Consider the following 27,967-nt stretch of genomic DNA (forward strand, 5'->3'; position numbering starts at 1 on the left):
ACTTGGTACTTCGGCTTGGTTAAGGAAGGAAAGAAGGGTGCCTGGGGGAAGAAAAGCAACACAATCATAATCTCTGAGACAAGACATCTGGGTATGGGTACGGGCAGCTCTGTGGTCTGGGAGCCAGCACCCCTGGTGCAGACTGCAGAGCCCCACCATCAGGCATGGCATCTGGACATCCTGGGCACAGGTACCGGCTGACATCAATGACACAGGTCCTAGCATCTGCCATGCCTTTGATGGACATCAGCCATGTACGAGCCACTCTCAGGATGAGCAACCAAAGGAACAAGCCACAGTGGCCAGTGCAGCCAATTCAAGATAGACAAGGTGCTGTCTGTAGCATCAGAGTAAATTCTGCAGACTGAATGAGAGACCTTGCACTTGGAGCATAATTTGTAATTCCCTGGAGATTCCTTAGAGGAACTGGAATGAAGCTTGAATTTCCATGGGAATGTTGGATATGTTTCAGATTCCAAAAGGGAGTTCTCGATATGTTGTTTCTGAAGTTGAAGCTCTAATACTTTGGCCACCTGATACGAAGAACCAACTAATTGGAAAAGACCCTGATGCTGGGAAAGACTGAAAGCAAAAGGAGAAGGAGACAGCAGAGGATGAGATGGTTGGATGGCATCACCGACTCAGTGGACATGAGTTTCAGCAAGCTCCGGGAGACGGTGAAGGACAGGGAAGCCTCGCGTGCTGCAGTCCAGGGGGTTGCAAAGAGTCGGACACAACTTATGACTGAACAACAACAACAAATAAACAGCAAATAGTAGAGTATTAAATTTGGAAATAAACTTGGATCTAGGACCTGAAAGAGTCCACAGTTTGCTCTATATCAAAATGGGAGGGGGGGTGTCCAGACACTATTTCAGTGGCTACTCCAACCAGTGTGGAAAATATCCATTTTATGGGGGAAATAGATGCTACAGAGCTGTTTGCAAATTTGGGATTCTTGAATATCTCCAGTGACTATCTTCAGAAATGTTGAGAGTCCTCTGTAAGATTAGAGAAACTTGCCGCTCCGGCTTTTGATTATCCAACAAACATTTATGTCAAGAACTGTTAAGCCACACTGAAGAGATTCTAGAAGAAGCTTCCTTGCAGACACCAGGGAGAATCTGTGGAAGCAGATGCCGCAACCAAGAAAAGCCAGGACATTCAAAACCATGCAATCACACTCTCAAATCAGGTGATCCAGGCTGGACGTGAATTTCACCCTCATGCACAACCATCTTCCAGACCCTCAAACGATACATTTATTTTATGAGAATGTAAGCAAGCTTTAATTCTGAGTTTTATTCTTAAGTATGATTTTAATTTTATTGAATTACTTAAGCAATAGAGAGCAGCACACAAATTCTGAATTGTTTTCTTAAACTGTCTATGTGTGTTAAGTGTGTGTGTGTGTTTGCACGCTCACGCACTAGTCACCCAGTCATGTCCGACTCTTTGTGACCCTATGAACTGTAGTCTGCCAGGCTGCTCTGTCCAAGGGATTCTCCATGCAAGAATACTGGAGAGGGTTGCCATTTCCTTCTCCAGGGGATCTTCCCAACCAAGGATCTAACCCCAGTCTCCTGCATTGCAGGCAGATTCTTTACCACTGAGCCACCAGGGGTTACTAAAAATGGTTAAGATGGCAGATTTTACATTACTGTATGTATATTTTGGAGCTTTCCTGGTGGCTCAGAGATAAAGAATCCACCTGCAATGCAAGAGACACGGGTTCAGATCCCTGACTCAGGAAGATTCCATGGAGAACGGAATGGCAACTCACTCCAGTATTCTTGCCTGGAGGATCCCATGGACAGAGGAGCCTGGTGGCCTACTGTCCATGCAGTCACAAAAGAGTTGGATACTACTTAGCAACTAAACAACAACAACGTGTGATTTTACCATGGTAAAAAAAAAAAAATGTGAAAAATCACTATTGCATTAAAATAGTGCCTGTGTTGATTACTGAGTTTGTTGGCACCCCTTTACATTTTGCACTGGCCTCACCATCCTCTGGAGCCTGAGGAACACTGTGGGAGGAGCTGTGAGTCAGAGGGAAGGTGGGGGCGGATCAGAAGCTGAGGTTTGGCTGTTCTTCAGATTAAGTGTGATTTTTCCATTTATCATTGGTTTGGGACCATTTTGTTTAATGATAAGAAGAACTGTATCAGTGAAGATATGTTTGGCTGCAAATCACAGAATACAGTGGCTTAAGCAAATAACAGTTTATTTTTGTCACACTCCAAAATATATATACAAAACCTTGATAGTATATTAAAAAGCAGAGACATTACTTTGCCAACCAAGGTCCGTCTAGTCAAGGCAATGGTTTTTCCCGTGGTCATGTATGGATGTGAGAGTTGGACTGTGAAGAAAGCTGATCGCCGAAGAATCGATGCTTTTGAACTGTGGTGTTGGAGAAGACTCTTGAGAGTCCCTTATACTGCAAGGAGATCCAACCAGTCCATTCTAAAGGAGATCAATCCTGGATGTTCATTGGAGGGACTGATGCTAAAGCTGAAACTCCAATACTTTGGCCACCTCATGAGACGAGTTGACTCACTGGAAAAGACTCTGATGCTGGGAAAGGTTGGGGACGGGAGGAGAAGGGGACGACGGAGAATGAGATGGCTGGATGGCATCACCGACTCTGTGGACATGAGTTTGAGTGTACTCCGGGAGTTGGTGATGGACAGGGAGGCCTGGCGTGCTGTGATTCATGGGGTCGCGGAGAGTCGGACACGACTGAGCGACTGAACTGAACTGAACTGAACTGAACATTAAATCTACCATCTTAAACATTTTTTAACTAGACCAATCAGGCATGACCTAAATCAAATCCCTTATGACTATACAATGGAAGTGAGAAACAGATTTAAGGGACTAGATCTGATACACAGAGTGCCTGATGAACTATGGACAGAGGTTCGTGATACTGTACAGGAGACAGGAATCAAGACCATCCCCAAGAAAAAAAAAATGCAAAAAAGCAAAATGGCTGTCTGAGGAGGCCTTACATATAGCTGTAAAAAGAAGAGAAGCGAAAAGCAAAGGAGAAAAGGAAAGATATACCCATTTGAATGCAGAATTCCAAGAATAGCAAGAAAGCCTTCTTCAGCGATCAATGCAAAGAAATAGAAGAAAACAATAGAATGGGAAAGACTAGAGGTCTCTTCAAGAAAATTAGAGATACCAAGGGAACATTTCATGCAAAGATAGGCTTGATAAAGGGCAGAAATAGTATGGACCAACAGAAGCAGAAGATATTAAGAAGAGGTGGCAAGAATACACAGAAGAACTGTACAAAAAAGATCTTCACGACCAAGATAATCACGATAGTGCAATCACTCCCACTCACCTAGAGCTGGACATCCTGGAGTGTGAAGGCAGGTGGGCCTTAGGAAGCATCACTATGAACAAAGCTAGTGGAGGTGATGGAATTCCAGTTGAGCTATTTCAAACCCTAAAAGATGATACTGAGAAAGTGCTGCACTCAATGTGTCAGCAAATTTGGAAAATTCAGCAGTGGCCACAGGACAGCAAAAGGTCAGTTTTCATTCCAGTCCCAAAAAAAGGTAATGCCAAAGAATGCGCAAACTACCGCACAGTTGTACTCATCTCACACGCTAGTAAAGTAATGTTCAAAATTCTCCAAGCCAGGCTTCAGCAATACGTGAACCGTGAACTTCCAGATGTTCAAGCTGGTTTTAGAAAAGGCAGAAGATCCAGAGATCAAATTGCCAACATCCGCTGGATCATGGAAAAAGCAAGAGAGTTCCATAAAACCATCTATTTCTGCTTCATTGACTATGCCAAAGCCTTTGACTGTGTGGATCACAATAAACTGTGGAAAATTCTGGAAGAGACGGGAACCACCTGACCTGCCTCTTGAGAAACCTGTATGCAGGTCAGGAAGCAACAGTTAGAACTGGACATGGGAACAACAGACTGGTTCCACATAGGAAAAGGAGTACGTCAAGGTTGTATATTGTCCCCCTGCTTATTTAACTTAGATGCAGAGTACATCATGAAAAATGCTGGATTGGAGGAAGTAGAAGCTGGAATCAAGATTGCCAGGAGAAATATCAATAACCTCAGATACACAGATGACACCACCCTTATGGCAGAAAATGAAGAAGAACTAAAAGTGAAAGAGGAGAGTGAAAAAGTTGGCTTAAAGCTCAACATTCAGAAAACTAAGATCATGGCATCCAGTCCCATCACTTCATGGCAAATAGATGGGGAAACAGTGGCTGACTTTATTTTTCTGGGCTCCAAAATCACTGCAGACGCTGCTTGTAGCCATGAAATTAAAAGATGCTTACTCCTTGGAAGGAAAGTTATGACCAACCTAGATAGCATATTGAAAAGCAGAGACATTAGTTTGCCAACAAAGGTCCGTCTAGTCAAGGCTATGGTTTTTCCCGTGGTCATGTATGGATGTGAGAGTTGGACTGTGAAGAAAGCTGATCACCGAAGAATTGATGATTTTGAACTGTGGTGTTGGAGAAGACTCTGCAGAGTCCCTTGGACTGTAAGGAGGTCCAACCAGTCCATCCTAAAGGAGATCAGTCCTGGGTGTTCACTGGAGGGACTGATATTGAAGTTGAAACGCTAATACTTTGGCCACTTCATGCGAAGAGCTGACTCATTTGAAAAGACCCTGATGCTGGGAAAGATGGAAGGCAGGAGGAGAAGGGTACGACAGAGGATGAGATGGTTGGATGTCCTCACCGACTCAATGAACATGGGTTTGGGTGGACTCTGGGAGTTGGTGATGGACATGGAGGCCTGGCACGCTGCAGTTCATGGGGTCTCAAAGAGTCGGACATGACTGAGCTAACTGAAACTAACCATTTTTAAGTGCATAGTTCAGTGGCATCAAATACATTCATAATATTGTACAACCATCACCAGCATCCATCTCTGAAACTCTTATCTTCCCAAACTGAAGCTCTATACCCATTAAACACTAACTCTCCAATCCTCTCACCCCCAGCCCCTGGTGGCCACCATTCTACTTCGTGTCTCTATGAATTTGACTGCTCTAAAACTGTGGTATTGGAGAAGACTCTTGAGAATCCCTTGGACTGCAAGGAGATCCAACCAGTCCATTCTAAAGGAGATCAATCCTGGGTATTCATTGGAAGGACTGATGTTAAAGCTGAAGCTCCAATACTTTGGCCACCTCACTGGAAAAGACTCTTTTGCTGGGAGGGATTGGGGGCAGGAGGAGAAGGGGACGACAGAGAATGAGATGGCTGGATGTGATCACTGACTCGATGGACATGAGTCTGAGTGAACTCTGGGAGTGGGTGATGGACAGGGAGGCCTGGCATGCTGTGATTCATGGGGTCGCAAAGAGTCAGACACGACTGAGCAACTGAACTGAACTGAACTGAAGTGTTTTATGCAAGTGAATCATACAGTATGTCTTTTTGTGACTTCACCTCAAGGTTCATTCATGTTGTAACGTGTGCCAGAATTACCTTCCTTTTTAAGGCTTGATCATTTTAATGCAGCAGTTTAAAAAATCAAACAGAGAGGATCTAAATTACTGATTCCTTTTTCTTTTGTTTCAGGCTCCAGCATGGCTGACTGATCCTGTCTTTATTTACAACCTTGGTATTTTTATTCATCAGGTATATTTTTGTGTCCATTTTTACTTTCTTCATATTAATATATTATTCAACTTGATTAATGAATTTTTTGCCCCCATCCCCTTATACTTTGTGCCTGAAGTAAAAGCCTTGTTCACCACACCTTAGTTCCAGGCCTGGAGCTGCCCTGCAAACACATGAACACGAACATAACTTCAAGTGGTGCTCCTAATGAACATGGCTTTTTATTCTGAGGCTTTCATTGCCCTCCCAGGGCTGTTCTTCTTTGAGTGCAACTCCTAGAGATAGTAAACAACTCACCTCTCCAGAAAATCTTTCCTATGTGAACCAACCAATCCAAGCCCATCCCAACCACTTCACTCAGGTCACTAGCTCCTGCCCTAACCACCTAGGGGCAGGTATCAGACCATAAGGCACAGCCTTTCTTCCCAAGAGTGCACAGGAACTACTCAAACTCCCCAATCCCAGGGGACTTCCCAGGTGGTCCAGTGGCTAAGGCTCGGAGCTTTCATTGCAGAGGGTGCAGGTTTGATCCCTGGTTGGGAACTGTCATCCCATATGCCCCGGGACAACTAAGCCCACAAGAGGCAATTAGAGAAAGCCCACAGACAGCAATGAAGACCCATCAGAGCCAAAAAAAAAACAAAAAACTAGCCAATCCTAAGCCTGCTTACCTTGGACGTGGGGTATCTCTTCAAGGCTGCTCCAGGAGAAAGGAACAAGATGGCGGAGGAATAGGACGGCGAGACCACTCTCTCCCCCACAAATTCATCAAAAGAACATTTGAACGCGAGTAAAGTCCACAAAACAACTTCTGAATGCTGGCAGAGGACGTCAGACACCCAGAAAAGCAGCCCATTGTCTTCGAAAGGAGGTAGGAAAAAACATAAAAGATAAAAAGCGAGACAAAAGAAGTAAGGACGGAGCTCCGTCCTGGGAAGGGAGGCTTTAAAAAGAGAGAAGTTTCCAAACACCAGGAAACATTCTCACTGGTGAATCTGTGGCGAGCCTTGGAAGCTCAGAGGGCCACATAACCCTCTTTTTTTTTTTAAGATTTTTCTAAAACCCACAGATTACCCGCCAAACGGTAACTCCCAGCGGAGAAGCAGCGCAGACGCCTGCATACGCCATTAGCAAGCGGGGGCTGGGCAGGGAGGAGCCGGCTGAACTGCTTAGAGAGAGGACTGGGCTTGAATGCCGCAAGAACAATTTGAGAGAACTGGGGAGAGCAAAGCAGACTGTGGGATAGCTTCCCCACGAAAAGGCGGAAAGCTCTAACCTATGACTCGGCCAGCCCTGCTCACAGAATAAAGGACTGAGCAGAGCGAGCCGGCTGCGGTCGGCCCATCCCCCATCCCCCGCCGAGACAGGCAGGGAGCGCAGCCAGAGCCGGAGCGGGCAACCGCGGCCCCAGAAAGGCATCTGATACAAACTGCAGACAGGCTTGTTGCTAATCAGGATTTCTTGGGGCTCGGGCCGGTCGATATCCCCCGAGAAGGTGCGCCGGTTGTACACCCAGAAAACTGAGTGGCGGGGACTGGGGAGGCAATAAGTCGCAGAGACCGCGCTCGCCAAACACCTGGTCTCCTAAGCTGCTCGGACCGGGGAAGGCACAAAACGCAGGCCCAACCAAGTCTGCGCCTTTGTGGAGTACCTGAGAACCTGAACTTGAGCCGCTCAGACCTGGGAAGTGCATACAACCCGGTGCCGGCCTCGGACAGTTCCCGGCAGAGCAACCTAGAGCCTGTGCAGTATAGACTGGGACAGCATACGTGCTGTGAGCGGGGGCAAACCCAGTGTGGCCGAGACACTGCAAGCACTCCCCACAGACGCCAGAGATATTCGACTGCAGCGTTCCTCCCTTCCCAGAACAGGACTGAACAACTGAGCCTTAAAAAGTGTCCACCCACCCCCTAGTATCCGGGCGGAAATTAGACACTGAAGAGACCAGCAGACAGAAGCTAAAACAGAGGGAACCACCTTGGAAATGACAGATAGAGACGTCTAGAGACTACTCCAAGAATAAGACCAAAAACCAGAGGCAAGAGGCTTAAGCCCGAATCCTGAGAACACCAGAGAAGTCCTGACTCCAGGGAACATTAATCGATAGCAGCTCATCAAACATCTCCATACCTACGCTAAACCCAAGGGTCAACAAGTTCCAGAGCAAGACATACCACGCAAATTCTCCAGTAACACAGGAAACTAGCCCTGAGCTTCAATATACAGGCTGCCCAAAGTCACTCCAAACCCACTGACATCTCATAACTCATTACTGGACACTTCATTGCACTCCAGAGAGAACAAATCCAGCTCCACCCACCAGAACACTGACACAGGCTTCCATAACCAGGGAACCTTGACAAGTCAACTGTCCAACCCCACACACAGCAAGGAAACTACATAATAAAGAGAACTCCACAAACAGCCAGAAGAGGGAAAGGCCACCCCAAGCAAAGCATTATAAGCAAGATGAAGAAGCAGAGAAATACCCAGCAAGTAAAGGAACAAGATAAATGCCCACCAACACAAACAAAAGAGGAAGATATAGGGAATCTACATGAAAAAGAATTTCGAATTTTGGTGGTGAAAATGATTCAAAATCTTGAAAGCAAAATGGAGTTACAGATAAATAACCTGGAGAAAAGGATTGAGAAGATGGAAGAAAGGTTTAATAAGGACTTAGAGGAAATAAAAAAGAGTCAATATACAATGAATAATACAATAGATGAGATCAGAAACACTCTGGAGGGAACAAACAGTAGAATAACAGAGGCAGAAGACAGGATAAGCGAGCTAGAAGATAGAATTGTAGAAATAAATGAAACAGAGAGGAAAAAAGAAAAACAAATTAAAAGAAATGAGAACAATATTAGAGACCTCTGGGACAATGTTAAACGCTCCAACATTCGAATCATAGGAATCCCAGAAGAAGAAGACAAAAAGAAAGACCATGAGAGAATACTTGAGGAGATAATAGCTGAAAACTTCCCTAAAATAGGGAAAGAAATAATCACGCAAGTCCAAGAAACCCAGAGAGTCCCCAACAGGATAAACCCAAGGCGAAATACTCCTAGACACATATTAATCAAATTAACAAAGATCAAACACAAAGAACAAATATTAAAAGCAGCAAGGGAAAAACAGCAAATAACACACAAGGGGATTCCCATAAGGATAACAGCTGATCTTTCAACAGAAACTCTTCAGGCCAGGAGGGAATGGCAAGACATACTTAAAGTGATGAAAGAAAATAACCTACAGCCCAGACTACTGTACCCAGCAAGGATCTCATTCAAATATGAAGGAGAAATCAAAAGCTTTACAGACAAGCAAAAGCTGAGAGAATTCAGCATCACCAAAGCAGCTCTCCAACAAATGCTAAAGGATCTTTTCTAGACAGGAAACACAGAAAGGGTGTATAAACTCGAACCCAAAGCAATAAAGAAAATGGCTACGGGATCGTACTTATCAATAATTACCTTAAACGTAAATGGGTTGAATGCCCCAACCAAAAGACAAAGGCTGGCTGAATGGATACAAAAACAAGACCCCCATATATGCTGTCTTCAAGAGACCCACCTCAAAACGAGGGACACATACAGACTGAAAGTGAAGGGCTGGAAAAAGATATTCCACACAAACAGAGACCAAAAGAAAGCAGGAGTAGCAATACTCATATCAGATAAAATAGACTTTAAAACAAAGGCTGTGAAAAGAGACAAAGAAGGAAACTACATAATGATCAAAGGATCAATCCAAGATGAAGATATAACAATTATAAATATTTATGCGCCCAACATAGGAGCACCGCAATATCTAAGACAATTACTAACAAGTATGAAAGGGGAAATAAACAATAATGCAATAATAGTGGGAGATTTTAATACCTCACTTACATCTATGGATAGATCAACTAAACAGAAAATTAACAAGGAAACACAATCTTTAAATGATACAATAGACCAGTTAGACCTAATTGATATCTATAGGACATTTCACCCCAAAACAATGAATTTCACCTTTTTCTCAAGTGCACATGGAACCTTTTCCAGGATAGATCACATCCTGGGCCATAAATCTAGCCTTGGTAAATTCAAAAAAGTTGAAATCATTCCATGCATCTTTTCTGACCACAATGCAGTAAGATTAGATCTCAATTATGGGAGAAAAACTATTAAACATGCCAACATATGGAGGCTGAACAACACGCTGCTGAACAATGAACAAATCATAGAAGAAATCAAAAGAGAAATCAAAATATGCATAGAAATGAATGAAAATGAAAACACAACAACCCAAAACCTCTGGGACACTGTAAAAGCAGTGCTAAGGGGGAAGTTCATAGCAATACAGGCACACCTCAAGAAACAAGAAAAAAGTCAACTAAATAACCTAACTCTACATCTAAAGCAACTAGAAAAGGAAGAAATGAAGAACCCCAGGGTCAGTAGAAGGAAAGAAATTGTAAAAATTAGGGCAGAAATAAATGCAAAAGAAACAAAAGAGACTATAGCAAAAATCAACAAAGTCAAAAGCTGGTTCTTTGAGAAGGTAAATAAAATTGACAAACCACTAGCCAGACTTATCAAGAAACAAAGGGAGAAGAACCAAATCAATAAAATTAGAAATGAAAATGGAGAGATCACAACTGACAACACAGAAATACAAAGGATTATTAGAGAATACTATCAGCAATTATATGGCAATAAAATGAATAACCTGGAAGAAATGGACAAATTCCTAGAAAAATACAACTTTCCAAAACTGAACCAGGAAGAAATAGAAAATCTGAACAGACCCATCACAAGCACGGAAATTGAAACTGTAATCAAAAATCTCCCAGCAAACAAAAGCCCAGGTCCAGACGGCTTCACAGCTGAATTCTACCAAAAATTTAGAGAAGAGCTAACACCTATTCTACTCAAACTCTTCCAGAAAATTGCTGAGGAAGGGAAACTTCCAAACTCATTCTATGAGGCCACCATCACCCTAATCGCAAAACCTGGTAAAGACCCCACAAAAAAAGAAAACTACAGGCCAATATCACTGATGAACACAGATGCAAAAATCCTTAACAAAATTCTGGCAATCAGAATCCAAAAGCATATTAAGAAGATCATACATCATGACCAAGTGGGCTTTATCCCAGGAATGCAAGGATTCTTCAATATCCACAAATCAGTCAACGTAATACACCACATTAACAAACTGAAAAATAAAAATCATATGATTATCTCAATAGAAGCAGAGAAAGCCTTCGACAAAATTCAACATCCATTTATGATAAAAACCCTCCAGAAAGTGGGAATAGAAGGGACATACCTCAACATAATAAAAGCTATATATGACAAACCCACAGCAAACATTATCCTCAATGGTGAAAAACTGAAAGCATTTCCCCTAAAGTCAGGAACAAGACAAGGGTGCCCACTCTCACCACTACTCTTCAACATAGTTCTGGAAGTTTTGGCCACAGCAATCAGAGCAGAAAAAGACATAAAAGGAATACAAATTGGAAAAGAAGTAAAACTTCCACTGTTCGCTGATGACATGATCCTCTACACAGAAAACCCTAGAGACTCTACCAGAAAACTACTAGAGCTAATCAATGATTACAGTAACGTTGCAGGATATAAAATCAACACACAGAAATCCCTTGCATTCCTATACACTAATAATGAGAAAATAGAAAGAGAAATTAAGGAAACTATTCCATTCACTGTTGCAACGAAAAGAATTAAATACTTAGGAATATATCTACCTAAGGAAACAAAAGACTTGTACATAGAAAACTATAAAACACTACTGAAAGCAATCAAAGAGGACACTAATAGATGGAGAAATATACCATGTTCATGGATTGGAAGAATAAATATTGTAAAAATGAGTATACTACCCAAAGTAATTTATACATTCAATGCAATCCCTATCAAGCTGCCAACAATATTTTTCACAGAACTAGAACAAATAATCTCACAGTTTGTATGGAAATACAAAAAACCTCAAATAGCCAAAGCAATCTTGAGGAAGAAAAATGGAACTGGGGGAATTAACCTGCCGGACTTCAGGCTCTACTACAAAGCCACAGTCATCAAGACAGTATGGTACTGGCATAAAGACAGAAATATAGATCAATGGAACAAAATAGAAAGCCCAGAGATAAATCCACGCATCTATGGACACCTCATCTTTGACAAAGGAGGCAAGAATATAAAATGGAGAAAAGACAGTCTCTTTAACAAGTGGTGGTGGGAAAACTGGTCAGCCACTTGTAAAAGAATGAAACTAGAACACTTCCTAACACCATACACCAAAATAAACTCAAAATGGATTAGAGAGCTAAATGTAAGACCAGAAACTATAAAACTCCTAGAGGAGAACGTAGGCAAAACACTCTCCGACATAAATCACAGCAGGATCCTCCATGACCCACCTCCCAGAATATTGGAAATAAAAGCAAAAATAAACAAATGGGACCTAATTAAAATCAAAAGCTTCTGCACAGCAAAGGAAACTATAAGTAAGGTGAAAAGACAGCCTTCAGAATGGGAGAAAATAATAGCAAATAAAGCAACTGATAAAGGATTAATCTCCAAAATATACAAGCAGCTCCTGCAGCTCAATTCCAGAAAAATAAACGACCCAATCAAAAAATGGGCCAAAGAACTAAACAGACATTTCTCCAAAGAAGACATAAACATGGCTAACAAACACATGAAAAAATGCTCAACATCCCTCATAATCAGAGAGATGCAAATCAAAACCACAATGAGATACCATTTCACACCAGTCAGAATGGCTGCTATCCAAAAGTCTACATGCAATAAATGCTGGAGAGGATGTGGAGAGAAAGGAACCCTCTTACACTGTTGGTGGGAATGCAAACTAGTACAGCCACAATGGAGAACAGTGTGGAGATTCCTCAAAAAATTGGAAATAGAACTGCCATATGATCCAGCAATCACACTCCTGGGCATACACACTGAGGAAACCAGAATTGAAAGAGACATATGTACTCCAATGTTCATTGCAGCACTGTTTATAATAGCCAGGACATGGAAGCAACCTAGATGTCCATCTGCAGACGAATGGATAAGAAAGCTTTGGTACATATACACAATGGAGTATTATTCAGCCATTAAAAAGAATACATTTGAATCAGTTCTAATGAGGTGGATGAAACTGGAGCCTATTATACAGAGTGAAGTAAGCCAGAAAGAAAAACACCAATACAGTATACTAACGCATATATATGGAATTTAGAAAGATGCAAACGATAAATAACCCTGTATATGAGACAGCAAAAGAGACACAGATGTATAGAACAGTCTTTGGGACTCTGTGGGAGAGGGTGAGGGTGGGATGATTTGGGAGAATGGCATTGAAACACGTATGTTGTCATATGTGAAACGAATCACTAGTTCAGGGTCAATGCATGTTATAGGATGCTCGGGGCTGGCATGCGGGGATGACCCAGAGGGAGGATAAAGGGAGGAGGGAGGTGGGAGGGCGGTTCAGGAGGGGGAACTTATGTAAACCCGGGGCAAATTCATATCAATGTATGGCAAAACCAACCAATATAATATTGTAAAATAATTTGCCTCCAATAAAAAATAAATTAATTACCTAAAAAAAAAAAAAAAAGGCTGCTCCAGCAAAGCGCAGCCACTGCTCCTTACCTTGGACGAGGGGTATCTCCTCACGGCCGTTCCTCCTGACCTTGAACGTGGAGTAGCTCTTCTTGGCCCTCCTGCGCCCGCGCAGCCACCGCTACTTGGACGTGAGGTAGCTCCACTCCGCTGCCGCCCTGACCTTGGGCGAGGGGTAGCTCCTCTCGGCCACGCTTCGGCGAGGTCCGTCGCAGCTGGCGCACTTCAAAATCACAGAAAACTAGTCAATCTGATCACACGGACCACAGACTTGTCTAACTCAATGAAATTAAGCCATGCCATTTGGGGCCACCCAAGACGGGCGGGTCATGGTGGAGAGGTCTGACAGAATGAGGTCCACTGGAGAAGGGAATGGCAAACCACTTCAATATTCTTGCCTTGAGAACCCCATGAACAGTATGAAAAGGAAAAATGATAGGATAATGAAAGAGGAACTCCCCAGGTAGGTAAGCACCCAATATGCAGAGACATTACTTTGCCAACAAAGATCCGTCTAGTCAAGGCTATGGTTTTACCAGTGGTGGATGTGAGAGTTGGACAGTGAAGAATGCTGAGTGCCAAAGAATTGATGGTTTTGAACTGTGAAGCTGGAGAAGACTCTTGAGAGTCCCTTGGACTGCAAAGAGATCCAACCAGTCCATTCTAAAGGAGATCAGTCCTGGGTGTTCATTGGAAGGACCGATGCTAAAGCTGAAACTCCAATACTTTGGCCACTTCATGTGAAGAGTTGACTCATTGGAAAAAACTTTGATGCTGGGTGGGATTGGAGGCAGGAGGAGAAGGGGATGACAGAGAATGAGATGGCTGGATGGCATCACCGACTCGATGGACATGAGTTTGAGTTAACTCTGGGAGTTGGTGATGGACAGGTAGGCCTGGCGTGCTGCGATTCATGGCGTTGCAGAGTCGGTCACGACTGAGCGACTGAACTGAACTGAACTGAAGCCTGCTTATCCTGGCTCACCTATTCCATTGCATGGAAACCACTGTAAAGACTTTTGCCTAACTTATTTAAAATGGAAATCCAACAAGGACCTACTATATAGCACATTGAACTCGTTCAATGTTATGTGGCAGCCTGGATGGGACAGGAGTTTGGGGGAGAATGGATACATATATGTGTATGGCTGAATCCCTTCGCTGTTCACCTGGAACTATCACAGCATTGTTAATCAGCTAAACACCAATATAAAATTAAAAAAAAAAAAAGACTTTCCCTCCAAGTCTTGACTGACCGCAAATGTTTCCCCAACACGGCCTTGCAAGGCATGGCATGCCCTGCCCTGCCTCAGGAAACTATGGGTAACAAATTATCTTTTCAGTGGCACTAACTTCCTGATCCTCATTATACTTGAATAATAATAAAGGCTGCATTCTGAAGCAGTGCTCATGGAAGGCGGCTGGGAGTGATGATGGGTGCTGTTTTATTTAGGTGGTCTGGGAAGGCATCTCTGAAGAAACCTCAAAAGGTTTCTTTTGAGCAGAAACCTGAAAGCAGGGAAGAAGAGGAATGTCTGGAGAAAGGAAAATACTCTACTTCCTGACTAGATAATTTGCTCATTTCAGAACCACCTCTCCTTTCTCTCCTCTCATGATTTTCACACTATTGGCTTTCGTTTTTCTCTTGCTTTTGTGACCATGCTGTCCAAGGTCTCTGGTGTCAGTCACGTTTTAGGCACTGATTTCTTTCCCCAGACAGTTCCAAACACGTACCGCCTTCCTACAGGCTACCACACGGACACTACAAATGTATCCTTATGTCTAAAATGAAATGCATTATCTTTTCCCCAACTTCCCAAACATGAGAAGCTTCAATACTTTTCTACTTGGATTATAAAAGTGTCACAAACTGGTCCTTTCTCTCCAGTCCCTGCTGCAGCCGGTTCATGCTCTAGAGCATCGCCAGAGGACTCAACACAGACTCCCTGCCTAACAAAATCTCAGTGGTTTCTCATGGTCTACGACAGAAAGCCCACAGTTCTGAGCCCCAGCCTCTCATTTCAGCTTCACTTCCAGTGATACCTGCCACCATCTCGAGCCTCTGCCCCACCAGGTTAACAAGGCCAAAAGTCCATTGACCTCTTTGACCCCATTCATCTCCAAGTCCAGGGCAGCCATGGACCCTGATAACCATTCCCCAAATATTCTAGAATAGTCTGATTACAAACTAAAGACATATTTGTTCTAGAAAATTTAGAAAATAAGGAAAAACCTAAGGAACAAAATTGAAACCACTGCCTGTAATCCTACCACACATTCTATTCATTTATCAGAATTAACTGAATATCTACTATGAGCAAAGAATAAGATAAAGCAGGATACTGAGGAAGCAGGGACTCTTAGAGATGTTTGAATGAAACAGGGAGAGAGGAGGACAGGCTCTTCATATGCCGTCCCTGTGTCTGAAATGCCCTTCACCCCTTTATCACGTGGCAAACTTCTCTTTCCCTTAAAGACCAATTCAAGCCTCTCTTCCATGATGCATCTTCGCTGATTTTCCCAGGTTGAGCTAATTACCAGCTGATTTTTTTTTCACTGTACCTTGTATATCCATCCATCTTAACCCCTATCACATACTATCAGAGGGTTCTGACTATGTGTATACCGGCTCCTCTTCTAGTCTATGGGCCTTCAAGGCTCATAATCATGGTGACCAGTTCAGACCTGACACGTGACAAGGTCTGAGAAAACAAATGCAACTGAGTTGTGCTTCCTAGGACGTCCCTCAAATCAGGAAAATCCCAAGTGGTTTCAGTAACTGCAACTCCATTTGATAAAAGGTTTGTATATCCTCCCAAACACTTCTCTTTATTTTAAAGCATCCCCCCAGGTCAGGTTTTAAATGCAATAACATATATAACTCATTTTAATGGGACATGTTATACAATAGGCAAGTTCTACTAGATAACAAATCAAATGGGAAGGGCCGTTTGGTACATTTTGTACTCCTATCAAGTCTGCAAACATTATTTAGCCTGTCCTTGTTGCTAAACTCTCTGCCAGTTTCAAAGCATTTAAAATAATCAATTAGCTAATCCTTGCAACACCTCTCTGGGCTTAGCCAGTGCTCTCAGAACATTTTAGAGATATTGCTTAAAGAAGGTAGAAACAAAAAACGGCTATCCTGTAAAGCATGGGATTACCCAGTGATGCCTGGCTCCTGTGCAGAAAAGCAGCCTGTGCTTAGGGTTAACACATAAGCAAAAGACTTGCACTTCACCAGGGACCCCTGTGTTTAGCACTTACCTCTGAAGAAAAGTCATGTGAAAATTCCACAGACTTGAAGGAAGATTAGCAGAGCAGTCAGGACCCTCTGCGGGAAGCAAACTACCATTTAGATAAGCTGGAATTCATGGGGCACAAGGGAAGAGGCAGTCCACATAACTTGAATCACAAAGATCAATAGCATAAGGTGAAGAGGAAGGAAAAATGACTAATTTATAATTTTTCACACCTTACCTGTGAGGAAATGAGGCAGTATAAATTGAGAGGAAACCAAAATATTATATATAATGCTATTACATAAAATATTATTATATGTTATTATATATTATGGCATAATATATACTACTGTATATTGCTCTAATGTTACTGCATATAATTATATATAAGAGTTGATATTTTTGAGTATTCGTACATATTCTTATAACAAGTCTGTGAAGTAGATAATATTATCCTCACTTTAAATTAAAGAAAACTGGGACTTCCCTGGTAGTTCAGTGGCTAAGACTCCATTCTTCCAGTGCAGGGGGCCTGGGTTCAATCCCTGGTCAGGGAACTAGATCCCACATGCCACAACTAAGACCCAGCACAGCCCAAATAAATTAAGTAAATAAATTGCTGCTGCTGCTGCTGCTGCTAAGTCACTTCAGTCATGTCCGACTCTGTGTGTGTGTGTAAATAAACTAGAGGAAACTAAGACTTAGAGTGGTTAAATAATCTCTTCTCTGAGTTAACAAGTGATGGGGGATGTGTTCAAGCCTAGCTCTGTCTGATGCCACAAGGAAGACAACCATTATACCACACTACCTGCCAGTAATATAAGCACTCATTGAATTATCCTATCCACCAGGGCTCCAGCATAAAAACAGATGGCACATTCCAACTTAATACCACAGGGAAACTTTCATAAGGGTCTTGTCCACAATGGAGCATGCAGGGGACAGTGAACCCCAAGGGCCAATGCAGAGTTGGTATCAGGGGTCCCTGTTAGTGCCCATAAGCCTGAAGGGGCAATGTGGCTTTGGAATTTGGAAACACAGAGGCCGTGTGGGGAGGGACATTTTAGAGAAAGTATAAGACAGTCCAGAATAAGCCCATACAAAGAGACAGGAAGGGTGATGAACACTCAGGACTCAGTCTCCTTTCCCTCTCATACCTGCCAAGGCTCCCATTGGCAAAGCCAACTTTGAGCTAGAGAGTAAGGTATGCTGGTGAAGACATCCAACTCTCAGGGCACAGAGCAAGGCGGAGAAGTGGACCTTAAAAAAAGAAACAGATGGGCCAAACATGAATTTAAATGAGGATCATGGTGTCAGGAGATTTCTCCAGGGTCAGTGTGAAAATGCAAAGAAAAATATATTAGTCTTAAGGATGAGGTTAGGGATCAGAGGTAGATAAAGTTTGGCTTTGAACATAATAATAAGTCACATTTGGTAAGACTATTAAAATAATATTTTATCCTTAAATTTTTACCTTCTGATTGCTTAGTCACTTAGTCATGTCCAACTCTTTTCGACTCCATGGACTGTAGCCTGTCAGGACCCTCTGTCCATGGGGATTCTCCAGGCCAGAATACTGAAGTGAGTTGCCATGCCCGCCTCCAGGGGATCTTCCTATCCCAGCGATTGAACCCAGGTCTCCTGCATTGCAGATGGATTCTTTACTGTCTGAACCACCAGGGAAGCCCTCTGATTAATTAAGAATAATCAAAATATGACAGTAAGTGTGCCTGGTTTTTTCTCTGCTTGACCTGATGGCTCAATGAGAGAAAGAAAAAGCAAAGCTGGATCATGGAGAAAGCAAGCGAGTCCCAGAAAAACATCTATTTCTGCTTCATTGACTATGCCAAAGCCTTTGACTGTGTGGATCACAATAAACTGTGAAAAATTCTGAAAGACATGGGAATACCAGACCACCTGACCTGCCTCTTGAGAAACCTGTATGCAGGTCAGGAAGCAAGACTTAGAACTGGACATGGAACAACAGACTGGTTCCAAATAGGAAAAGGAGTACGTCAAGGTTGTATATTGTCACCCTGCTTATTTAACTTATATGCAGAGTACATCATGAGGAACGCTGGGCTGGAAGAAGCACAAGCTGGAATCAAGATTGCGGGGAGAAATATCAATAACCTCAAATATGCAGATGACACCACCCTTATGGCAGAAAGTGGAGAGGAATTCAAAGGCCTCTTGATGAAAGTGAAAGAGGAGAGTGAAAAGGTTGGCTTGAAGCTCAACATTCAGAAAACAAAGATCATGGCATCTGGTCCCATCACTTCATGGGAAATAGATGGGGAAACAGTGGAAACAGTGTCAGACTTTATTTTTGGGGGGGCTCCAAAATCCCTGCAGTTGCTGATTGCAGCCATGAAATTAAAAGACGCTTACTCCTTGGAAGGAAAGTTATGACCAGCCTAGATAGCACATTAAAAAGCAGAGACATTACTTTGCCAACCAAGGTCCGTCTAGTCAAGGCAATGGTTTTTCCCGTGGTCATGTATGGATGTGAGAGTTGGACTGTGAAGAAAGCTGATCGCCGAAGAATTGATGCTTTTGAACTGTGGTGCTGGAGAAGACTCTTGAGAGTCCCTTGTACTGTAAGGAGATCCAACCAGTCCATTCTAAAGGAGATCAATCCTGGGTGTTCATTGGAAGGACTAATGCTAAAGCTGAAACTGCAATACTTTGGCCACCTCATGCGACGAGTTGACTCACTGGAAAAGAGTCTGATGCTAGGAGGAATTGGGGGTAGGAGGAGAAGGGGACGACAGAGAATGAGATGGCTGGATGGCATCACCAACTCGATGGAGGTGAGTTTGAGTGAACTCCGGGAGTTGGTGATGGACAGGGAGGCCTGGCGTGCTGTGGTTCATGGGGTCGCAAAGAATCGGACACAACTGAGTGACTGAACTGAACTGAACTGATCCAGGAAAAAAAAATTGAACTGAAAAAGCAGCAATTTCTGCCAATCCTCTTGCCCCACATTTCCTAGGGGATAGCAAGCTCATGAGCTAAACTGTTCCCTTTTGGAGATGAGCAAAGGTATGAGAACTGAAGACGAGAGAAAAACAGCAGATACAAACAGCCACAAATGAACCAAATAGGAGTCGCTTTACCAGAATATCAGCCAAGGGAGCTGTACGTTTGTTGAATCCTGTCAACAGGCACCATATATTGAATAAATACTGGTATCTATAAAATCTTCTTTCAAGTTTCTGTCTACTGAATTTGTCTGTGAGGACAAATAACTCCACCATTAAACACTAAATGGACGTTGAAACAAAAGCCTATTATAAAATAATATTTAAAGTGAAATTAAACACAGACATCAACACCAGCCCATTATTCCTTCAAAGACAACACTGGATATTCAGAGGCAAAGGGTCTTTTGTTGTTGCTGTTTAGTCTCTAAGTCGTGTCGGATTCTTTGCGACCCCATGGACTGTAGCCCACCAGGCTCCTCTATCCATGGGATTTCCCAGGCAAAAATACTGACATGGGTTGCCATTCCCCACTCCAGGGTATCTTCCCGACCCAGGAATCAAAACTTTGTTGCCTTGGAAAAAATCATACTACCTGCTGAGGCAGCAGAACTATATTTAAAGGCAAAGATGGGAAAGTGTGCTACACTGTTCACGCTTATTTGATCAATGACTACATCAAAACTAAAGCCAGGCAGTTGATTACCACGGATTCCCTTCATGAGGTACTTCCTGATCTAAAGGACGACTCACCTATGGTAGAGCTTCTGCACTATCACCAGACATATCTGTTAGTCATGTCAGGAACAGAGCTGGCTGGATTATCAAACAGTGATGCCTGGAGTCCTCTGATTCATCGCCATAAGGAGAAAGACCCACACCCAAGGCAACAAGCCCTTTTCCATGGACTTGCCTCACAGCGTGTTGTAGTCCGAGACTAAGGTGTAATTGCTGAGACAGACATCTCAGATTATCAGAGCTCCTGGAGAAAGAGTAGCTATTCTGGTCCAAATTCCTCACTTGACAGGTGAAAGGAAGCAGAGGCCCAAAGGACAAAGGTGGAAGACACTCACTTCACACCAAGAGGAAACTTGTCATTTTTTTGCCCTGTTTTGGAAAAGCTTTAAATCATCCAGGTGAAAACATTTCATTTGGCGCAATGGCAGTAGTAAATAAAGTAACCTAAATGATCACTCAAAAAAGCAACCACAATTTTTCATATACTTACGTATAAAGGGGGAACTGTCATCATACATGAAGAGGGCAGGAGCTGAGCTAGAAAGGGGAATGAGCACATGGCCAAAGGCAAATCTGAATGAATATATTACAGAAAGGAACAGATGGAGAGCAGCTGAGTGCAAGCGCTTACACAGGTCCATCACAGATAAATGTCCACAACTTAACTTTAAAATCTTCAGTGTGGACAACGGAACCCAAGAATGTGTCAGCCAGTTTCAGCTTTACTCAAGGGGCAGCCGTTGTCCTAATAAGGACCCCACGATCAGGGGGTGGAAGACCACACACCAGAGGGACTGCAGCTACTTGCACTCCAGGTGTTCATTTCTTGGGCTTTATCTGTGCTTTTCTCATGAGTATAAAGAATTTCAGAAATGGAATTCCTTTGGTGAAATCAGCAGCATCTTAGCACCATGGTTGTAGAAACAGGCTCTCGCTGGTGAAGAGTAAGTCCCCCACATGCGAACAACTTCCAAGCGCATTCCTAAGGCCAATTTGTTCAGAGATCCAACAGAGTTAGCCTAGGTACCCAGTTAACATGATCATTCTTGCTTAGCACTTCTAAGCAGTGCCAGTTACATCTCTGCTGCTTTTACACTTGCTTCTGGACATCCTGGGCTTGAAATAAAGATATTGAACTATCGTACTCAAAGCACCATCAGTTCAGTTCAGTTCAGTTCAGTCGCTCAGTCGTGTCTGACTCTCCGCGACCCCATGAATACAAGTACACAAAAGCACAACCACCTGTAGAGGATGCACACACATGACAATGTACGCCAGACACATGAACTCATGTGACTGGACACACAAATGAACATTCACATCTTGGAAAGTTTGCAACTTGAAGGTTCACATGTTAGGGACTTACTGTATTCAAGATAATGTGAAAGTGAAGTCGCTAAGTTGTGTCCGACTCTTTGTGACCCCATGCACTGTAGCCTACCAGGCTCCTCCATCCGTCCATGGGATTTTCCTGTACTGGAGTGGGTTGCCATAATGTGAGTTAGTTAAAATATCTATCAGGACTTCCCTGGTGATCCAGTGGTTAAGATTTCGCCTCCCAATGAAGGGGGTGTGGGTTCCATCCCTGGTCGGGCAGCTAAGATCCTACATGTCTCAGGCCCAAATAAAACAGAAGCAGTTTATTGTAAGAGATTTGATAAAATACTCTTTAAAATGACCATTATATATCTTCTACTGTGGGCAGGAATCCCTTAGAAAAAATGGAGTAGCCATCATGGTCAACAAAAGAGTTCAAAATGCAGTACTTGGATGCAATCTTAAAAATGACAGAGAGATTTCTGTTCATTTCCAAGGCAAATCATTCAATATTACAGTAATCCAAGCCTATGACCCAACGAGTAATGCTGAAGAAGCCGAAGTTGAACGGTTCCATGAAGACCTCCAAGACCTTTTAGAACTAACACCCAAAAAAGATGTCCTTTTCATTATAGGGGACTGGAATGCAAAAGTAGGAAGTCAAGAAACACCTGGAGTAACAGGAAAATTTGGCCTTGGAGCATGGAATGAAGCAGGGAAAAGGCTAATAGAGTTTTGCCAAGAGAACGCACTGGTCATAGCAAACACCCTCTTCCAACAACACAAGAGAAGACTCTACACATGGACATTACCAGATGGTCAACACCAAAATCAGATTGATTATATTCTTTGCAGCCAAAGATGGAGAAGCTCTATACAGTTAGCAAAAATAAGACCAGGAGCTGACTGTGGCTCAGATCATGAACACCTTATTGCCAAATTCAGACTTAAATTGAAGAAAGTAGGGGAAACCAATAGACCATTCAGATATGACCTCAATCAAATCCCTTATGATTATACAGTGGAAGTGAGAAATAGATTTAAGGGACTAGATCTGATTGATAGAGTGCCTGATGAACTCTGGACAGAGGTTCGTGACATTGTACAGGAGACAGGGACCAAGACCATCCCCACTGGAAAAGAAATGCAAAAAAGCAAAATGGCTGTCTGAGGAGGCCTTACAAATAGCTGTGAAAAGAAGAGAAGCGAAAAGGAAAGGAGAAAAGGAAAGATATAAGCATCTGAATGCAGAGTTCCAAAGAATAGCAAGGAGAGATAAGAAAACCTTCTTCAGCGATCAATGCAAAGAAATAGAGGAAAACAACAGAATAGGAAAAACAAGAGATCTCTTCAAGAAAATTAGAGATATCAAGGGAACATTTCATGTAAAGATGGGCTCGATAAAGGACAGAAATGGTATGGACCTAACAGAAGCAGAAGATATTAAGAAGAGGTGGCAAGAATACACAGAACTGTACAAAAAGATCTTCACGACCAAGATAATCACGATGGCGTGATCACTCACCTGGAGCCAGATATCTTGGAATGTGAAGTCAAGTGGGCCTTAGAGAAAATCACTATGAACAAAGCTAGTGGAGGTGATGGAATTCCAGTTGAGCTATTTCAAATACTGAAAGATGATGCTGTGAAAGTGCTGCACTCAATATGCCAGCAATTTGGAAAATTCAGCAGTGGCCACAGGACTGGAAAAGGTCAGTCTTCATTCCAATCCCAAAGAAAGGCAATGCCAAAGAATGCTCAAACTACCGCACAATTGTACTCATCTCACACGCTAGTAAGTCATGCTCAAAATTCTCCTAGCCAGGCTTCAGCAATATGTGAACCGTGAACTTCCAGATGTTCAAGCAGGTTTTAGAAAAGGCAGAGGCACCAGAGATCAAATGGCCAACATTCGTTGGATCATGGAGAAAGCAAGAGAGTTCCAGAAAAACACCTATTTCTGCTTTATTGACTATGCCAAAGCCTTTGACTGTGTGGATCACAATAAACTGTGGAAAATTCTGAAAGAGATGGGAATACCAAACCACCTGCCTCTTGAGAAACCTGTATGCAGGTCAGGAAGCAGCAGTTAGAACTGTACATGGAACAGCAGACTGGTTCTAAATAGGAAAAGGAGTAGGTCAAAGTTTATATTGTCACCCTGCTTATTTAACTTATATGCAGAGTACATCATGAGGAACACTGGGCTGGAAGAAGCACAAGCTGGAATCAAGATTGCTGGGAAAAATATCAATAACCTCAGATATGCAGATGACACCACCCTTATGGCAGAAAGTGAAGAGGAACTAAAAAGTCTCTTGATGAAAGTGAAAGAGGAGAGTGAAAAGTTTAGCTTGAAGCTCAATATTCAGAAAACAAAGATCATGGCATCTGGTCCCATCACTTCATGGGAAATAGATGGGAAAACAGTGTCAGACTTTATTTTTTTGGGCTCCAAAATCACTGCAGATGCTGACTGCAGCCATGAAATTAAAAGACGCTTACTCCTTGGAAGGAAAGTTATGACCAACCTAGATAGCATATTAAAAAGCAGAGACATTATTTTGCCAACCAAGGTCCGTCTAGTCAAGGCTATGGTTTTTTCCCGTGGTCATGTATGGATGTGAGAGTTGGACTGTGAAGAAAGCTGATCGCCGAAGAATTGATGCTTTTGAACTGTGGTGCTGGAGAAGACTCTTGAGAGTCCCTTGGACTGCAAGGAGATCCAACCAGTCCATTCTAAAGGAGATCAATCCTGGGTGTTCATTGGAAGGACTTATGATAAAGCTGAAACTCCAATACTTTGATCACGTCATGTGACAAGTTGACTCACTTGGAAAAGACTCTGATGCTGGGAAAGATTTGGGGCGGGAGGAGACGGGGACGACAGAGAATGAGATGGCTGGATGGCATCACCGACTCGATGGACATGAGTTTGAGTGAACTCCGGGAGTTGGTGATGGACAGGGAGGCCTGGCGTGCTGTGATTCATGGGGTCGCAAAGAGTCGGACACGACTGAGCGACTGAACTGAACCGAACTGACATAAAAAAATCTTTTTAAAATATAATAAACATTTTATAAATATAAATATGTATTCATAAATATCAAACAATAAATAAAATATCTGTCACATAAACATTTATAAATAAGTAAAATATCTGCCACATTTCCCACCCTTGATGAACAGAGTAAAGAATGGACTGCGGCTGGCATCCAGGACACTTACAAGGGAGCTTTTCAGTTACATGCTCCTGAGTAAACAGCAATGGAGATGGCCGCTAATGCGAGAAACAGACACACTGATGCTTCAGGACAGAGATGATGTGACGCTTTGCTTCTGGAAGTAGAAGTTCTTACTTTTGTAATCATTAATTTTTAAGATCTTGAAAGCATTTCTGTCAAACATAGACTGTGTAGATTAACAACTGGTTACCCTAAAGCCTACATTGTACTAAAAAATAAATAAATAAGGAGATCATATGCTTATCTAGGGCTTCCCAGGTGGCACTATGGTAAAGAACCCGCTTGCCAACGCAGGAGACCTAAGAGACTCAGGTTCGATCCCTGGGTCGGGAAGATCCCCTGGAGGAGGGCATGGCAACCCATTCCAGTATTCTTGCCTGGGAAATCCCATGGACAGAGGAGCCTGGCGGGCTACAGTCCTTGGGGTCACAAAGAGTTGGACAAGACTGAAGCAACGTAGCACAGCACACATGGTTATCTACCCTACCTTTTCCCTCACACAAAAATACACTATTCAGGCACAAACACTAGATCTCCCAATTTATGCTATGACTTTCACCAATGCATTTCACTGGATAATTTAACTTAAAATAGCCAAATGTGCTTTACTGTCCAATTTTCATGTAGTAACTCATTATAGCAATCTATTGTAAATACCTGCTTCAGTGCTTCTAGATTAAATTTTTAAAACAAACCTCTCAAGACTTTTAACCATATCCTTTTAAATAATGTTCAGGTTTTTGCAAAACCCCACTTTTAAGCATCTCCAACATGTGGTGTTCTGTCTCACACCTTACCCCGAATATCTTCACGAATTAGTCTAGGATCAAATTACATGTCCACTTTTCATAGGGTACGTTCATTTTTCATAAGGTCCCCAGCTGACTGCTTTTCCAAACTCTATACTGAACGACGACGAAGTAGACATTACAAACTGACAGACAATAACACTGGCAACCGCTGGGGCTCCTGCAATGTTAAATACTGAAGATGAAGCGGCCAATTGCACAGACCCAACTGAGGTTTCTTTGCATAATCCTTTAATGAAATGAGACTGTTGAATTAGAAGAAGTTGGGCACCTCTGACCCAGATTCTCAAGTAAGGGTAGTTGCCCTAGATGTCTGTCAGGATTGTGCATTAGAGTGTATTCTTAATCAGCGAGCAATCAAAACTAATATTTCACTCCGCTTCATAAATCTATGCTGCGTGATTGTATCTGACACATCTAGGAGAACACAATCCCTTACAGTTCACTTCCTCCTGTTTCTACATGTAAGCTGCATTGACTTAAACAGGCCTCTCTCCTCTCTGCCCAGGACTAGAGAGACACGTAGGGGATTCAGAGGAACTGATGAAGCAAGAACTCCTAACTGGTCACTGGAATAGGAATTATGATAACCCCTGCCTCACTGCCAGAGGTGGCAGTGATGTCCCAAATGAGGCCCAGGAAGAAACCGACGTGGGGCTCTTTCAACAGGAAAAAAGAGCATGCGCATGTTGTTGTCTATCTCAACACTGTTCTTGGGAGCAAAATCAAAAGAGGAAAACAGGAAACCACCTAGATCTCCATCAACAGGGAAATGCTTGAATAAACTATAGTCCATTCGTTCACAGACGATTATTCAACCACAGAAGTGATGTAACTTGGAGGTTCAAAGCATGGGGTATGAAGCCAGGCTGCCTGCGTTTCTCACTCCACCATGTCCTAATCTACGTGACATTCACAAGTGACTCAATGTTTCAAGGCTTTAATTTTCTCCAATGGCAGAGGTTGACGATAACAGTACCTACCTCACAGGGTTCACAAAAAGGATTTAATGAAGTATTAGCAAGAGTGATTTGGACATTGGGGCTTCCCTGGTGGCTCAGACAGTAAAGAATCCACCTGCAATGCGGGAGATCTGGGTTCAGTCCCTGGGTTGGGAAGATCCCCTAGAGGTGGGCACAACAACCCACTCTAGTATTCTTACCTGGAGAATCCCCATGGACAGAGCAGCGTGGCGGGTCATGGGGTCAGACAGGACTGAAGTGACTTAGAATTCACGCCTTGGCAGAGTAATGCTCATGGGAGGATAATACTTTAAAATGACCCTATTTATCTAAATATATTTTCCTAGGGACTTCCTGATGGTCCAGTGGCTAGGACTCCATGCTCCCAATGCAGGGGACCCGGATTCAATCCCTAGTCAGGGAACTGGGTCCCACATGCCACAACTGGAGTTCACGTGCCGTTAATTGAAGATCCTGAATGCCACAACTAAGACTCGACACAGCCAAATAAATAAATAAATAGATGGATGTTGAAAACAAACATATGTTTTTTTGCCTAGAACATAAACATCTGTAGAAAGATACACACCATTGGAAGGGGAGAGAGGAAGAAAGAATAAAGTTTTTCTTTATATATTTTCATGTTGCTTAATTTATAATAATAAGCAGGAATTATGTAATTTGTTAAATCCAATAAAGTAACAAAAAGTGTGCAATAATATCCACGCATGTGTTTGGATACATAAAGTCAGGAGACATCTAGCCTTGGGTAGAAACATTGAACCCAACACTGGGGCAGAGGAGAGGGCATGGCAGTGCGGCAGGCCAGACCTGACTTCTTAACTATTTTTCTGTGTAGCTGGACTACAGACCCCTAGAGGACACTGGGCTGTTGGTCATTAGCTGTGTTGGTGCCCTCAGATGTTACATTAATGGATGGCTCCATCCCAAAGAGCATTGATTTTACATGCGTCAGTGAAGACAGACTAAGTGAGACTTCTAAACAGACTGTAGAGACTTCAAAACAAAGGTTTCTTTCTCATTCACATGACATCTCCAGCATCGAGCAGTCACAGCTCTGTGCCAGGCTTCATGGGAAACCCAAGCTGATAGATCCCAGCCTTCACACAGAGCCCTACTGAGCTCTGGCAGAAGAAGAAAAAGAATGAAGAGCTACATGTTGGCTCTTAAAGCTTTGCCTAGAAATGACTCACTTCTTCTCTTCTGCTCACATTTTGTTTTCCAGAGAAAATCGATCACATGGGAGTGCATGAGTTCAAGGGGATGGAGACGAAGACGTGTCATCCTGTACTGGGGGGACACCAATGTGCATGAAAGGTCCTGTAGCCAACACCTGTGTTTCTTTCTTATTCTGCGTTAGTCACACACCTCCCCTC

This window comes from Moschus berezovskii, chromosome 5 (genome assembly GCF_049115385.1).
Source record: "Moschus berezovskii isolate FMDL1 chromosome 5, NW_MosBer_1.0, whole genome shotgun sequence".
In the NCBI taxonomy this organism is placed as follows: Eukaryota; Metazoa; Chordata; class Mammalia; order Artiodactyla; family Moschidae; genus Moschus; species Moschus berezovskii.